Source organism: Myxocyprinus asiaticus, chromosome 1 (assembly GCF_019703515.2).
Source record: "Myxocyprinus asiaticus isolate MX2 ecotype Aquarium Trade chromosome 1, UBuf_Myxa_2, whole genome shotgun sequence".
NCBI classification, from domain to species: domain Eukaryota; kingdom Metazoa; phylum Chordata; class Actinopteri; order Cypriniformes; family Catostomidae; genus Myxocyprinus; species Myxocyprinus asiaticus.
Window position 1 is genome coordinate 27,418,765 of NC_059344.1, and position 15,459 is coordinate 27,434,223.

At 37.3% G+C, this 15,459-nt stretch overlaps 1 protein-coding gene across 2 annotated transcripts in view; it reads right to left on the reverse strand.

Annotated features, from left to right (window-relative positions):
• Positions 1-15,459, reverse strand: part of LOC127412744 (nuclear receptor ROR-alpha B-like) — a 70,087-nt gene that overhangs the window by 54,041 nt on the left and 587 nt on the right. The window lies entirely within an intron of this gene.

Here is a 15,459-nt window from a genome sequence, read left to right on the forward strand (position 1 = left end):
GCATATAAGCTAGTAGTATTTGACTGGTCATGTGATTCTAACATGGCCGCCCCCATGAGGGGACCTAGGGATGTTAATGAATAATTGATAATCGATTAATTGTCATTAATAATATGATCGATTAACCTTATGGTTCGTTGATTAATTAATTTCATGACTAATGCGTTCAGTAATCATGCCAGCTGACATTGATGAGGCTGTCTACACAGTCATCAGCCACTAGAGGGAACTCTAGGGTTTAAACAAAAATGTGAAGCTTATAATTTTATAAAAGCACTTGCATTAATTCTTCTGTTAAAACTTGTGTATTATTAGAGCTGTAAAGTTTTTTAAATCGTAATTTTTAGTAATTTTTTGGGGTTTGTTGACATTACATTGCCATGGTAACAAAGTTGTAAAATTGGCTATAACTTTACACAGAAAAGATTTGTAATTGATTTTATCACTCTAAAATCATGTTTACATGCATATCCTTTATGCTTTGTGTCTATCCTTTTGAAAAAGTCAGTATTTTAACGTTAAAAAATTGTCCCCATTCATTTCCATTGTAAGTACTTCACTGTAACCCAGATTTTTGCTTTTTTTTTAGAAAAGGAGGGACGAGTCAAAATTAATTTTTGTGGTAATCAACATTATGCCACAAATGCTGTCGATTGAGCTTAACTTGTATTGAACCCGGAATATTCCTTTCATTTCAAATTAAAAAAATAAGTCTAAAGGTCCGAAATATACAAGGATCCACAACATGAAGTTTTAATGAACTCAAGTTATATATCTTGTATACAAGTTATTGTTAACAGTAATTCATTGGGAGCCTGGGTAGCTCAGCGAGTATTGACGCTGACTACCACCCCTGGAATCGCGAGTTAGAATCCAGGGTGTGCTGAGTGACTCCAGCCAGGTCTCCTAAGCAACCAAATTGGCCCGATTGCTAGGAAGGGTAGAGTCACATGGGGTAACCTCCTCGTGGTCGCGATGAGTGGTTCTCGCTCTCAATGGGGCGCATGGTAAATTGTGCGTGGATCGCAGAGAATAGCTGTGAGTCTCCGCGGTGTCATGCACAACGAGCCACATGATAAGATGCGTGGATTGACGGTCTCATACGCGGAGGCAACTGAGACTTGTCCTCCGCCACCCGGATTGAGGTGAGTAACCGCGACACCACGAGGACCTACTAAGTAGTGGGAATTGGGCATTACAATTTGGGAGAAAAGGGGATAAAAAAAAAAAATTAAAAAAAAAAACAGTAATTCATTAACAATAATTAAACAATTTACAAATTTGTACAAAAACAGCCTAAAAGTTTTTTTTAAAAACCACTGAACTAACAATATTTTAAGAGGAAAATGCCAACACTTGCATTTCTTAAGTGTATTAATTTAAATTATATTTAAACAGTGGGCTACATGCACATATCATTTGGAGTCCTCCACGTGCGTTTTGCGATATTAACGTTATCAAATAATCGATTAACTGATTGTTAATTTCCACGATGATAGATTATGAAAATGTCTGAAAATGTACATCCCTAAGGGGACCCTTACCAAGTAGAATAAAATAAAACAGCTTTTATAAGGTGACTGATATGACAGGAGTCTTCATCTCATGATGGTCATGATTTTATACTAGGGCTGTGAATCGCTGAAAATGTTTTAACTAATTAGTCGCACAGTTTTCTGTGATTAATCACGATTAAATGATGGTACATGACACTTCAAAACAAACATTTAAAAAATCATCATAAATATATTTACTTTAAACTTTGGTTAGTCATCATTTGTTTTAATTATTTAAATATGTCCAAGATTCTCAAATTCTACAAATGATTGACCTGAAATATATACAGTATGTACCTTGTACAACATTGTGGGTGAATGGGCATTTTTGCAAATAAAGGGAGAAACATTCAAATGTAACATCTGTTATATCTTACTAACAAGGAACGTCTCCTGGCGATAATGCATGTTTTTACGCAGGAGTACAAACGAGAAGGGCAAAGAAGGAGACAGAGAGTAATAGCAGAAGCGGCTACGAGAGAAAGAGAGAGAATAAAATGCTATTTGAATGTAGACTTTATATAATCCCAATCACTAAGGATTAGCTTCATCTTACATAAGACAACAGCTCGGCTCTCTTCTCCCTCCCATCCGGATGTTGTATCTGTCAAATTACTCATTTCAGCCAGTGCCAGGTTTCCACTAAAAACAATCTCTCCACTAGCATCTCCCAATAACCAACGCTCATGCTCACTCAATCTCAAGATGAAGTTCTTCAGTTTTCATCACCAAATGAAGCATTTTAGCTCTGCATTTGTGTCACAGTAAAGCTCTCGGTCAAGTGCCACCCACTCTTTCATAAAATCACTGGAAATGGTGACTGTCAGAATCCATTTGAGGACCTGCCGTTACTTTTCAAGTTCGGCTCTTGAAAAATGCTTCTTAAAAACACTGATGTGAACAAACGCTTAGCGCAGTCGTTTATTATATTATTAATAACACCCACCAGTGTTGGTAGTGTGGCACTGTGACTCTTTAGAGTGCAATACCTGGTAAATAATCTGAGAGTGTCGTTTCACCCACTGAGAGGCAAGTGGTGTGACTGAGAGCAGCTAATGCATCTGAGTCACCAGACTGCACACACACACACACACACACACACACACACACAAAACAGCCATTACATTACAAATCAACCAGACATCTAAAGGTGCAAACATGATGACGAAGCATCTGAAAGAGCTGTTCTGCTCAATCACACATGACAGATGTTTATCTGACAAACTAGTCAGTGAAGATGGAGGCATATGTGTTTATAACTACATTAAAACACGGTGTGAGACACAGAATTGCTGGAATAGAGTTGGTAGGCTCACATTCAGCCCTACTGGCTGCTGTGTTTAAAAGGACGGATGCTGAGTTTAATGGAAAAGTAGAATGGCTTCACTGACGTCATCTCCATTTTAAAATTCCACATCAGTCTTACTTTGGATGCAGATTTCCCTGGGCCACAGTCATTTCTTCCTGCTTCCTACACTGCCTCTCACTCTCGCAATCTCTTCATCAAAGATTGCTCATCAGCAGAAATCTCTCTGCCTTTAAACTAATCCAGAACACTAACGTAATCATGCAGAGAAAGGACATTTTGAGGCAGATGTTATCTCATTGTGCGCTTATTTTTTTGGTTCATTAACAAAGACAAGTGAGAAGCTTTCCTATCTGAAAGTCGTCTAATGCAATGAGAGATTCAGAGGTTCACGCCTAGTTTACGCTAATGCGCTGGTTGGGATAACTGGTTTGCCCTGTTTGGATGTGCCTACGCCTAAAATTTTCCTGGTCTCCACCTTGATGCTGAACACACACACACACACACACACACACACACACGTAATGTACACACAGATGTTCTGCTCTGCTCCAGGTGGCCTATTACAAACAGCTAGACAACACAGAGAGAAACAGAGAGAAACAGAGAGAGAGAGAGAGAGAGAGAGAGAGAGAGAGAGAGAGAGAGAGAGGGAGTCAGAGAATCAGGGGAAGAATGGTGGACATGAGGTTTTGCAGTGTTGTCTGTACTTTCACCCAAATGTATTGTAAGGGATAATGTATAGTCAGCCAATAATTATCAGCTTATTACACGGCAACTTAACAAAGAAACAAAAAATAATAAATAGACTTGAAATATTAATTTGAATTTAAATAATATTTCTTAAGAAAGAGACTGTGGAGTAAAGAGAGACATAAAACTAGCACAGCTATAGAGGACATTTTTTGCCTGGGACAATGGTCAACTAATTGTTTTTATTTTTGTATAAAATAGCTGCCTCCTTTGTCTTGCTAAGGCTAATTTAAATTTTAATTTATGTCTTTTGCATCCTAAATACACACAATTAAATAATATTTTCACACGCAATATTTTTGCACATCATTTGGCAAAATTATAGCTGAACTAGAAATTAGGCCCCATAAAAACATTCTGCTCACATGTGATATTTACCTTGATCTTTCACTGTTTCCTTTAAACATCACATGTCTCATATTTCATCTCAGGCAAGCTCATCTCTGGCACATTTGTTGCCATGGTTAACAAATACACTAACTTTTGAACCAAAACAAATTATATATATATATATATATATATATATATATCCTGTGGCAGCAGTGCAGTGCATAAAATCATACAGATACGGGTCAGAAGTTTCAGTTAATGTTCACATCAACCATCAGAATGGGGGGAAAATGTGATCTCAGTGATTTGGAGCGTGGCATGATTGTTGGTACCAGACGGGCTGGTTTGAGTATTTCTATAACTGCTGATCTCCTGGGATTTTCACGCACAACAGTCTCTAGAATTTACTCCGAATGGTGCCAAAAACAAAAAACATCCAGTGAGCGGCAGTTCTGTGGTCAGCTATGCCTTGTTGATGAGAGAGGTCAATGGAGAATGGCCAGACTGGTTTGAACTGACAAAGTCTACGGTAACTCAGATAACCGCTCTGTACAATTGTGGTGAGAAGAATATAATGTCAGAATGCTATTCTGAGATGCGGGTTGGCGTTGTTTTGGTGGCATGAGGGGGACCTACACAATATTAGGCAGGTGGTTTTAATGTTGTGGCTGATCGGTGTTTATTCACACTATTTTCACCACACCAGGCATTTTTGCTGCAAATTTCTGTGTAAATATTGAAATGTTTTTTGTTTATTTCATTCTTTGTTTACATTATCATAGTTTTAAACATGTCATTTTTTTTTAATGGATTTAATAGTTAAATATTGAAAGTCTGGGTTTGGGACAAGGGTTGAACAATACAATGTAAACGTAAGTGGCATTTGAAAAGTAACAAAAATAAATGAAAAAGGCATGGAAAAAAGTTTCCAAGTCAGTTTTAATGTGACCTTCAAATGACAAAAATGAAAAAGTTTTAATAAAAAACAACCCCTGGAACATAAAATTCCTGAAGTTGAAGAAACACCCAGATATATACATAAATATATGTATGCATACACAAATACAGTACACACACTCAAACCTAAAATGACATAGATCCCTGTTGGGCAGAGAGAAAAGAACATGCTGAACATTTATCAAAAACTGTACTAGCACTTCTCTATGGTCACTGTGGTTATAGTATAACTTCAACATAAAGGTTTTAGCAACCAAAAGAATAGTGTAAATAACTGTAAAAACACTATGAGATTTAGGATGTTAAATTACCGTCGCCTTTACACTAAATTCCATCCTGACACTTGCCAATTCGTTTATAAAGATAAGAGAGAGCATTTAAAAGGTCTAATTACAAAGTCTTTTATCTATAGAGTAAATCATCATACTGCTCACTCAAAATTTAAAAAAAAGAATTCATCCTAGCTAAGCTTTGAGGTAAAACAAGAGTACTCGAACACAAGTTGTTTTCACTTTGCTACAGCATATCACACCAGCTAATTTGCAGATGTGCTGTGCCAGGGTGGTTGAACCACCTGCCTTAACCAGTGGGAAAACGGTCACTGAAGACAAATAACCTGGCCTCAGTCCAGTAGCTTAATGAATGAGATACTTACTCTTACTTGGCAGAGGACACACTTAATAGCCAAATAGTCTATTCTGTATGCAGGGAGGAAAAAAAGACATGTTCACTTGAATAAGATGCCTGTGCAAGTGCGTGTGTAATTACTCAACAGATCATCCCCAGACAGAACTGTTTGTGTATGTGTGTGAAATACAGAGCTTCTGGATGCTTTATGTAGGTGATCTTATAAATATTATTAACAGATTGTTGAAATCTGATGTGTGTTTTTCCACACAAATAAACAAACCAGTGAAACAAACCATGGGAATAAAAGCTGTACCTTTTCATATAAGAAAAGTCGTAAGATTTCTTATAATTTGGCCATTATAGAAATTATTGCGAGTTGTCATGAGACTACTGTATGTTGGTAAACACTGTGGGTGGAAGGAACGGTATGGAGGGTCTAAGAAACCTATTTGGAAACAACAATTTTTGCAATTCCGTTTGGTGCTGCTAACAGCACATAAATGACACACTTTGCCTTTTAATAAGCAGTTTATCGCTGGGTTGTCAATAAATTTCTCATAATGTGTTAGCCTTTAATCTTTGTGTATAAATACAAACATAAATATATATCCGTACCAGTCTAACCAAAACTCTCACATTGTGAACAGACTTTCCTTCAGGTGCTTTGACTACAGATGCATCACAGCATTAAGTGCTGCCCCTACATTCGTATTGTATACTGTATTTAAGCCTTTCTTATTGATCAAGACATAAGTGAGACAATGATAAGACTATTAAGTCTGGTAATATTTTATAGCGATGTAATAACAGTATTCTAATTGTACACACAATGATGTCCAGGATGCTTGTCTTCATTTAATATCAATATGCAATAGACCACATTAAAGACAAACTGGACTCACTTCTCTGTGCTGAATTAACAATGAGCTGTTTGAGATTACGGTTTGTCTGCCAGCTGTCCTGACATCATTCAACAAAAGTGTAACTTTCCCCCAATGCCACGAAACATGCATCCATCCAGGAATGAGTATTTGAGACAGACAGAGAGCATGTGTGTGTACTCCTCCAACTGCACTAGGAGAAATGAGGATGTTTTGTCCAGTGTTCTTGACATGACACTGTGACTAATGATAAAAAGATAATCTTAATGTTTAGACTAGAACTCTGTTCCAAAGCACACTTCTTGGTAAGAAAGTCTCAGCACAAACGTCTTCTCTTGGAAGGTCAGTGTGTGTACTGAGAATTTATCTAATCAAAAATGTGTGCATTTATATGCCCAATTTAACACTGATCATATTTCATAAGCCTAAATACTTAAATGTTTATTATTATTATTATTATTATTATTATTATTATTATTATTATTATTGGGGGAAGGTCATAAACGGTACAAGCAAAAAAAACAAAAACAAAAAAAAAAGAAACAAAAAAAAAAGTAAAGTACCTTAACTTCACGTTGCATGTAAACACCTTTACATGCGTTTGGTTGCTTTTCCAATGTGTGCGAGTGTTTTGTGCATGCCTGTTCTCGTTTGATGTCAAAACCAGAGAATCTCTATAATTTTAAATTACATTTAAACAACTTTTCTTGCATTGTGAGATTTATTGAATCAGCTGATTTTAATAGGTTTTAGAGTATTGTTTTGCATGTAAACATGCTAACTCAGAGATTTAATGGGTCCAACTAAATAAAAGTACTTCCGTTCTGTCACAGGAATGTTGTGAACACCAGTGATGATGCACTAGTTACAAAACACTTTTAAAGAAAACACTTGTAAATACAGAGCAAAAATTTGAATTTCAAGTGTTTGACCTACTAATAAAAATCTCCTTTAAATCATCCAGTTGCACAATCAATACCCCATAAAAATTCATGAGCAACCTTTGAGGTGGAGTTGATCTAAATGTAATAACTCTAGCAGCTCTGGTAAATGCTGTGGGGGAAACAGGAGGCCATGCGCAGGAACCCATACCATGGTTCCAGCCCAGTGGGGAGAACACAGAGTACAGTGCAATCTATTCAGATGAACTCGGCCTGAACACATCCCCTTGGGTCTGAAAAGCTTTCTTCTGGAATCTCACTAAGCAAGAAGGTAAAAACAGCCCTGTGAATATCATCTTAAAGTTCCTCTCTGAGTTAAGTGATTTACAAGTCCATTTTCATCTCGGATATGGAAAGCACTACGTTTGCTCTAAAAGGTTTCAGAGTTTTTTATTTGCTATTTCTAACAAATTACAATAGACCTTTTTCACACTACGGGTTTTGGACGCGGAAGTAAACGTTTGCAGGGTAGACCTCAACAGCGGTGAATGGGAGTGAATGGGAGAACACAGCAAATATAATTTTCACTTACCCATTCGCTCCAAGACCAAAAGAAAAAATCCACTCTTACATTTTAATGACTTAACAGAAGAGGAAAATAGAGAGTGGTGGATTAAGACAGTCAGATGGGAGAAGATGCCAGATTTACTGTCACTCTCTCAGCAGCTGTCATAGAAACCACAGCTGTGGTAATTCGTTTTTTTTTTATTAATTCCAGGGTAATATAACACAAAGCATAATGTTATAAATTTACACTCAATATTTAAAAAATGTATAATATAAAAAAAGCTTGTGAGATTTACACTGCTAAATAAGGTGGAAACGGTCATCACAGTCTGTGAGAAAGGTCTATACCTTGTTACGTAAACAGAAACTGAGCCCTTGCATGACAAATGGACAATTTCCTGGAATTACTGACAATTGTAAATTAGAGTAAAATGACATTCCTAACATCAGAGTATATCATGTAATTAAATATTCCAGCAGATGGACAATGCACTTCTCCTCTACCTTATAGGAACAGTTAATGATTCATATCTACTCTAGAGCTTTTCTTCACAATGCCAACTCATCAACAACCCCATTTATAATCACTTCAATGTTCTGCACTTTTGAACCATCTAAATCCACTGCAATTCTCAGGTTACAGTGCAGCCTGGTTGGAAAACACTAATTAGCCCAGAGTGAGCGCATCATGTGGAAGATCCTATACATCTTTCGTATGATGAAGACACCTCCTCTCACCAACCGTCAGTCTCTGGCCATTTTGTGACTACTTTCGATGGCGTGGAAAGGAGTCTGCCTGGCAGCATATGATGGGGCGCACCTGTAGACAATTATGCCTGTCAACACTGCAATAACACTCCATCGCAGTACAAAAAGCCAGAATAGGGCGTTTTTCCTGTGTCTGTATGTATGTTAATGTGCGTTCCTTTTTCTGTTTCCATAGTTCCAGACAAGACTGTGTCAAAGCCACCACTGAAACGGCAGTTGCCAGGACACTGGCTACTTCTCTTATTCCCCTCATTTGTGTTAAAAGCATCCTGCCCTGTTTTAAATCAGGGTTGCTGCAGAGTTTTTCAAATCAAATTTAAGACTTTTTAAGACCTTTTTCAAGACCCGAACAAATAAAATTAATACTGTACCCCCATACCAAAAAAAACCCCACACAATCTCAAAATAAGTCATGTATCAATCACAGACTCTTAAACATGCAGGGTCACACATTCAATATAGCCTAAACATTGCTTATCAGTAAAACAGGGTAGGATATATGCAAGTTTAAAATACTCAAGACATGTTTTCCACATATATCACATTAAAATTGGGTTATGTACCATTATATAAATAAATCAAAATTAGAAGTCAACCGATATTGGATTGTGCTTATTCGATAATGTGTTGAAAGACTGCCAATGTTTTTTTAAATTAGTGGCCTATATTACTTGTTCTTAGTCTTTCCTTCCTGTGATGGGGAGGGCCAGACAGAGGCCACAAGAGTCCAAATTTAATTAAAAATGAATTTAATTGGGGGGGGGGATGATTCATAGCGTGGAACTTTTGACTTTACAGGCTGAAATACACCGGAGGACTCTTATTTTGAAATGTTTGCGCTTCACTGCTACTAGCTGCTCATTCAAACAGATCATGGAAATAAAATGTGCTCTCCTACAATAATCTACAGCGTATTACAATATAAACAATTAAAAGTAAACATTGTTATATTTCATCAACAGTATTTCATCATCATCATCATCTGTTGATCATACGTAATCGCTTGTCATAAATTTCCGATATGGCTTAATGATTGCGAACTGCTCAGCAACAGCTGGAAGCACTCACAAGCCCCCGAGTATAAGGAGAAAATACAGAAAGACGCAGCGCATGCATTTATTTAATTAAATCCTATTATTTTGAAGTTTGTTAATCAGATTAGGTCATATCACGATTCCTGCCCCAAAATTTAAGACCTCTTTAAATAAAAATTAAGACTTTTGTTGTATCATTTAAGACTTTTTATGACCTTAAATTTTGGAAAACTGAATTTAAGACATTTTAAGGATCCGTGGGAACCCTGTAAATATAGTGAGTTTACAGACACTCACCTAAGACAGGATTTCCTTCATTCACTCCCTTTATCCCTATTCATGTTAAAAATCTAAGGTCTTTTGATAGTGGTTGGCCAATATGCATTTTTCAAATGCTGATGCCGATAACAATATCTATAGATACACCCAGTACAATTTAATGATGGCAAACGAGATGTACTCAAAGTTGCTGAAATGAAACAAACATTTATTTTACACAAAATTTACTCACAATAATTCACTAAAAATTTGAAAAATGTGTCCATCAACCGGTTCCATTTTTTTTTTTTTTTTAAATACTGAAACCGAATGTCTTTTTTTAACATTAGTTTCTGTTAAACGGTTCTCAAGCAAGCATTCTACCGTAGGCGCCTATGCAGACGGAACACCGTACAAAAATACTCTGTTTCCTGCACTGCAACACCACACCTAAATCTAGAGAGCGAAACATACAGCACTACTAGTGCAGACTGATTCCTGACTGACTCTTATAAGCAGGTTCTTTTGAATCTACAGTGTGAAACACACAAAACAATCAGTGGAGCCTGATTCCCGAATGAATGTCTCTTATGAGCCAGTTCTTTTGAAATCTGCACCACAAAACATAGAACTCTACCATCCAAACCAATTACTCATATAAGCCAGTTATCTTTAGTGAATCAAAAATGTACTAAACCGCAATTCATTTACTGCACCATGTCCAACTCATGAGTCTTAAATCAGAGTAATTAATGACTGGTTGTTCATATGACAATGTGTGGATACACTTGAGTTTATTTTTTTAATTAGTCATATTTTATAAATACTAATAATGGATTAACAAAATACCTTAATTAAAAAGTCTGTGTAAACACCTTTTGCAAGAATCAGTTCTATTAAAATCTGAAATTATCTTCCTCAAAAGTCCCAAAAGAACCATGATTTGCTAAGGAACCAGAATCGTTAAGAGTAATCAGAGCCAGAATCGTTAAATTAATTATGATTCCTGTCCTTATTCTCCTTTAAGTCTATATTGTTTGCTTTAACATGTCCAATACAGCTTCCTTCTTTATTTTTTTGCATTTTAGTAAGCACAATCCTAATCCACAACAGCCTCAAGTGGACATAAGATGCCTAAGAGATGGCCTTGTGCATTTTTGGCCATGTTAGTGTTTGGTAGTGTCTGTGTGAGAGCCATCTTGTCCACCCTGAGGCCGACCACCTCCACTGGGGTGAAGAATTTGAGGAAGCACAGAGTTATGTAACATGTAGTCCCTGCACTGTAAAAAACAACTTGGAGCTTTTAGAGAGATTGCTGAGAGGCAGGGTCTCAGCTGCTGAGTGAAAAAGGCTTCTTAGGTGAAGTATGAGAAAACCTACACAGAATCTGTGTGTACAGAACTCTGCAGAAAGCTCTGCAGATTTCTCCAGAATTGGATCACCTGTCATTCTAGGCAAGCACAAGTTCTACCCTCCATACGTGTTTGAGAATTACAGATTTTGGCTAATTTGATAATCAGCTACCAATAAGACTGTGGTGCTCAGGTCCATTTTAGATCCATTCAGTGGAATTTCACAGATTTTTCCACCCAAAAGCCGTACTCAAAAAAGTCAAACAATAGAGCGCATAATTTATAAACCGTCTCATAACAGTAAACAGAACTTATAAATGTTCATTCCCTCATAAAAGATGTTGATGATTACACAGTCTTATACCTTTGTCTTTTTGTCAGAATTTCAACAACTTTTTCGTATTTTTTTGTAATGTTTTAAAATTCTGGTTGGTTTGGTTTGGCTTAAATCTCTTTTAAGAAGTACTTTATGAAATCCCTATGGAAAAAACGAATGGGAAAAATACTTCTGGAATCTAATAGCTGAAAAGTCTTGAAAAGGGCAAGCCCAGTTGCGCTTTATTCTGTCTGGGCCTGTAAAAGTATTAAAATCTGAATAATCAAATCTTCTGCCATCAAGATATGTTTGATAGTAACACCTCACATAAAAATCAAACATTATTTAAATCACCACGCCGGCTTACAAATAAACTAACCATATTAATGGTTCAATGCCAGTGAATAATTTTCATTAACTGACCATGGAAAGGGGTCCAGAGTGATTACTGTGTACACCAAATGAATATGTAAGTGCAAGGGGTTGTTATATTATTTTGTTTGACCATTCAATTATTTCCTGCAAGTTTATGGTGGCCAGAACTCTGAAGGTTTAAAACGCACATAAAGAGGGCATGAAAGTTATCTATATGACTCCAGTGGTTAAATCCATATCTTCTGAAGCGATATGATAGGTGTGGGTGAGAACCAGATCAATATTCAAGTCCTATTTACTATAAATATCCACTTTCACATTCTTCTTCTTTTGTTTTTTGGCAATTCACATTCTTTGTGCATATCGCCACCAACTGGTTGGGGCTGGTCAAAGGCGGAGATTTATAATAAAAAAGAACTTACAGTTTAAGTCAGAAGTTTACATACACCTCAGCCAAATACATTTAAACTAGTTTTTCACAATTCTTGACATTTAATCGTAGAAAACATTCCCTGTCTTAGGTCAGTTAGGATCACTACTTTATAAGAATGTGAAATGTCAGAAATGTAGAGAATGATTTATTTCAGTTTTTATTTCTTTCATCACATTCCCAGTGGGTCAGAAGTTTAAATACACATGGTTAGTATTTAGTAGCATTGCCTTTAAATTGTTTAACTTGGGTCAAACATTTTGGGTAGTCTTCCACAAGCTTCTCACAATAAGCTGCTGGAATTTTGGCCCATTCCTCCAGACAGAACTGGCGTAACTGAGTCAGGTTTGTAGGCCTCCTTGCTCGCACAGGCTTTTTCAGTTCTGCCCACAAATTTTCTATCGGATTGAGGTCAGGGCTTTGTGATGGCCACTCCAATACCTTGACTTTGTTGTCCGTAAGCCATTTTGCCACAACTTTGGAGGTATGCTTGGGGTCATTGTCCATTTGGAAGACCCATTGGCAACCGAGCTTTAACTTCCTGGCTGATGTCTTGAGATGTTGCTTCAATATATCCACATAAATTTCCTTCCTCATGATGCCATCTATTTTGTGAAGTGCACCAGTCCCTCCTGCAGCAAAGCACCCCCACAACATGATGCTGCCACCCCCATGCTTCATGGTTGGGATGGTGTTCTTCGGCTTGCAACCCTCACCCTTTATCCTCCAAACATAACGATGGACATTATGGCCAAACAGTTAAATTTTTGTTTCATCAGACCAGAAGACATTTCTCCAAAAAGTAAGATCTTTGTTCCCATGTGCACTTGTAAACTGTAGTCTGGCTTTTTTATGGCAGTTTTGGAGCATTGGCATCTTCCTTGCTGTGCAGCCTTTTAGGTTATGTCGATATAGGACTCATTTAACTGTAGATATAGATACTTGTCTACCTGTTTCCTCCAGCATCTTCACAAGGTCCTTTGCTGTTGTTCTCGGAGTGATTTGCACTTTTCACACCAAACTACATTCATCTCTAGGAGACAGAATGCGTCTCCTTCCTGAGTGGTATGATGGCTGTGTGGTCCCATGGTATTTATACTTGTGTAATATTGTTTGTACAGATGAACGTGGTACCTTCAGGCATTTGGAAATTGCTCCCAAGGATGAACCAGACTTGTGGAGGTCCACAATTGTTTTTCTGAGGTCTTGGCTGATTTCTTTTGATTTTCCCATGATGTCAAACAAAAAGGCACTGAGTTTGAAGGCAGGCCTTAAAATACATCCACAGGTACACCTCCAATTGACTCCAATTAACCTATCAGAAGCTAATTGGCCAATTTCCTAAAGGCTTGACATCATTTTCTGGAATTTTCCAAGCTGCTTAAAGCCACAGTTAACTTAGTGTATGTAAACTTCTGACCCACTGGAATTGTGATATAGTCAATTAAAAGTGAAACAATCTGTCTGTAAACAATTGTTGAAAAAATTACTCGTGTCATGCACAAAGTAGATGTCCTAAACGGCTTGCCAAAACTATAGTTTGCTAATATTAAATCTGTGGAGTGATTAAAAAATTAGTTTTAATGACTTCAACCTAAGGGTATGTAAACTTCTGACTTCACTTGTAAATTTTGATCTGTTTCTCACCCACACCTATCATATCACTTCAGAAGATATGGATTTAACATCAAGAGTCGTATAGATTACGTTCATGCTGCCTTTATATGCTTTTTGGTGCTTCAAAGTTTTGGTAACCATTCTCTTGCATTGTATGGACTAACAGAGCTGAAATATTCTTCTAAAAAAATATTTGTTTGTGTTCAGCAGAAGAAAGAAAGTCATACACATCTGGGATAGCATGAGGGTGAGTAAATGATGAGAAAATTTTCATTTTAGGGTGAAATATCCCTTTTAATCATTTCCATTAGTCGTAGGTGTATCTTTTTTCTCTCTCTCTCTCTTTAAATTGTTTAACCTCTGACTGTGTAAAAAACAAGCAAGCAAACAAACAAACAAACTACACACAACAGGCATTAAAGAGATTTGACGCTAGAAAGTGCCTTCCTACATGTTTTCTTCATTCCATTGCATTCGCACAACGAAATTACTCTGTATTACCGGGCGAATGAGTTGGCCAAACCTCGGTAAAAGTGATCTTATCTGAGCAGAAACATTGGAGAATATAGGTTAGCAGGTTAGGAAAGCCAGACCCTTTTTCCGAGACCAACTGAAACTCCTCAAGCGGCCGGATCCATAACCGGACAACGAGACAGTGGTGTGTCCAGAGAGAAACCGCGCCAATTGTGTAAACATACAGGGGAAAACAGCCCTACTCTCTTTAGGGAAAGGCTTCTCTGCTGCTGTGGTCAGACATAAAACCCAATTTGTTTACACGGGCAGTAAAGACGTGAAAATATCCCTTCATATCCTCTCCTTCTGTGTGTGACTTAACCTGTTACATAACAGCGCTCCACACACACACACACACACACACACACACACACACACACACACACACACACACACACAGGCGGTGTCTCAAACACAAGAGTGTTGCCTAAATAGACAGCATTTTAAGCGCTTGAAAGCGCATCAGACACCCGAAATGTTGTCAGCTCACTAGACTTTGAAACAACCACACACATGCCAACCAAAACCAAGCGGACCTGAAATCTGCACCGTGTCAACTATGATCGTCAACCGACTGACACATTATCCGACATTTATTGTACTTATATCCCCAAACCAGAGCCACAGAAAAGAGGTGGGCCTGTCCCATGTAAAATAAAAGGCTTTTTGTTGTTGTTGTTGCTCTAGTAAACACTATGTAATCATCACTTTGCTATGAAAATATAGTCTCGTCCGTGCTAGCCTGAAACTGGAACTGACAAATATGAATATTGTCTTTAACTGAGCATATTTTTTTAGTATATATTTTATATTGGCCACATAGCTATCTGTCGACTGCACACAATGATAGCAGGAGTTGATAAACATGTGGCAGTCATGCAAAATCGCAACAGGGTTTCATTAACAAGTGAACAGCATGTGAATAACATGTCAGA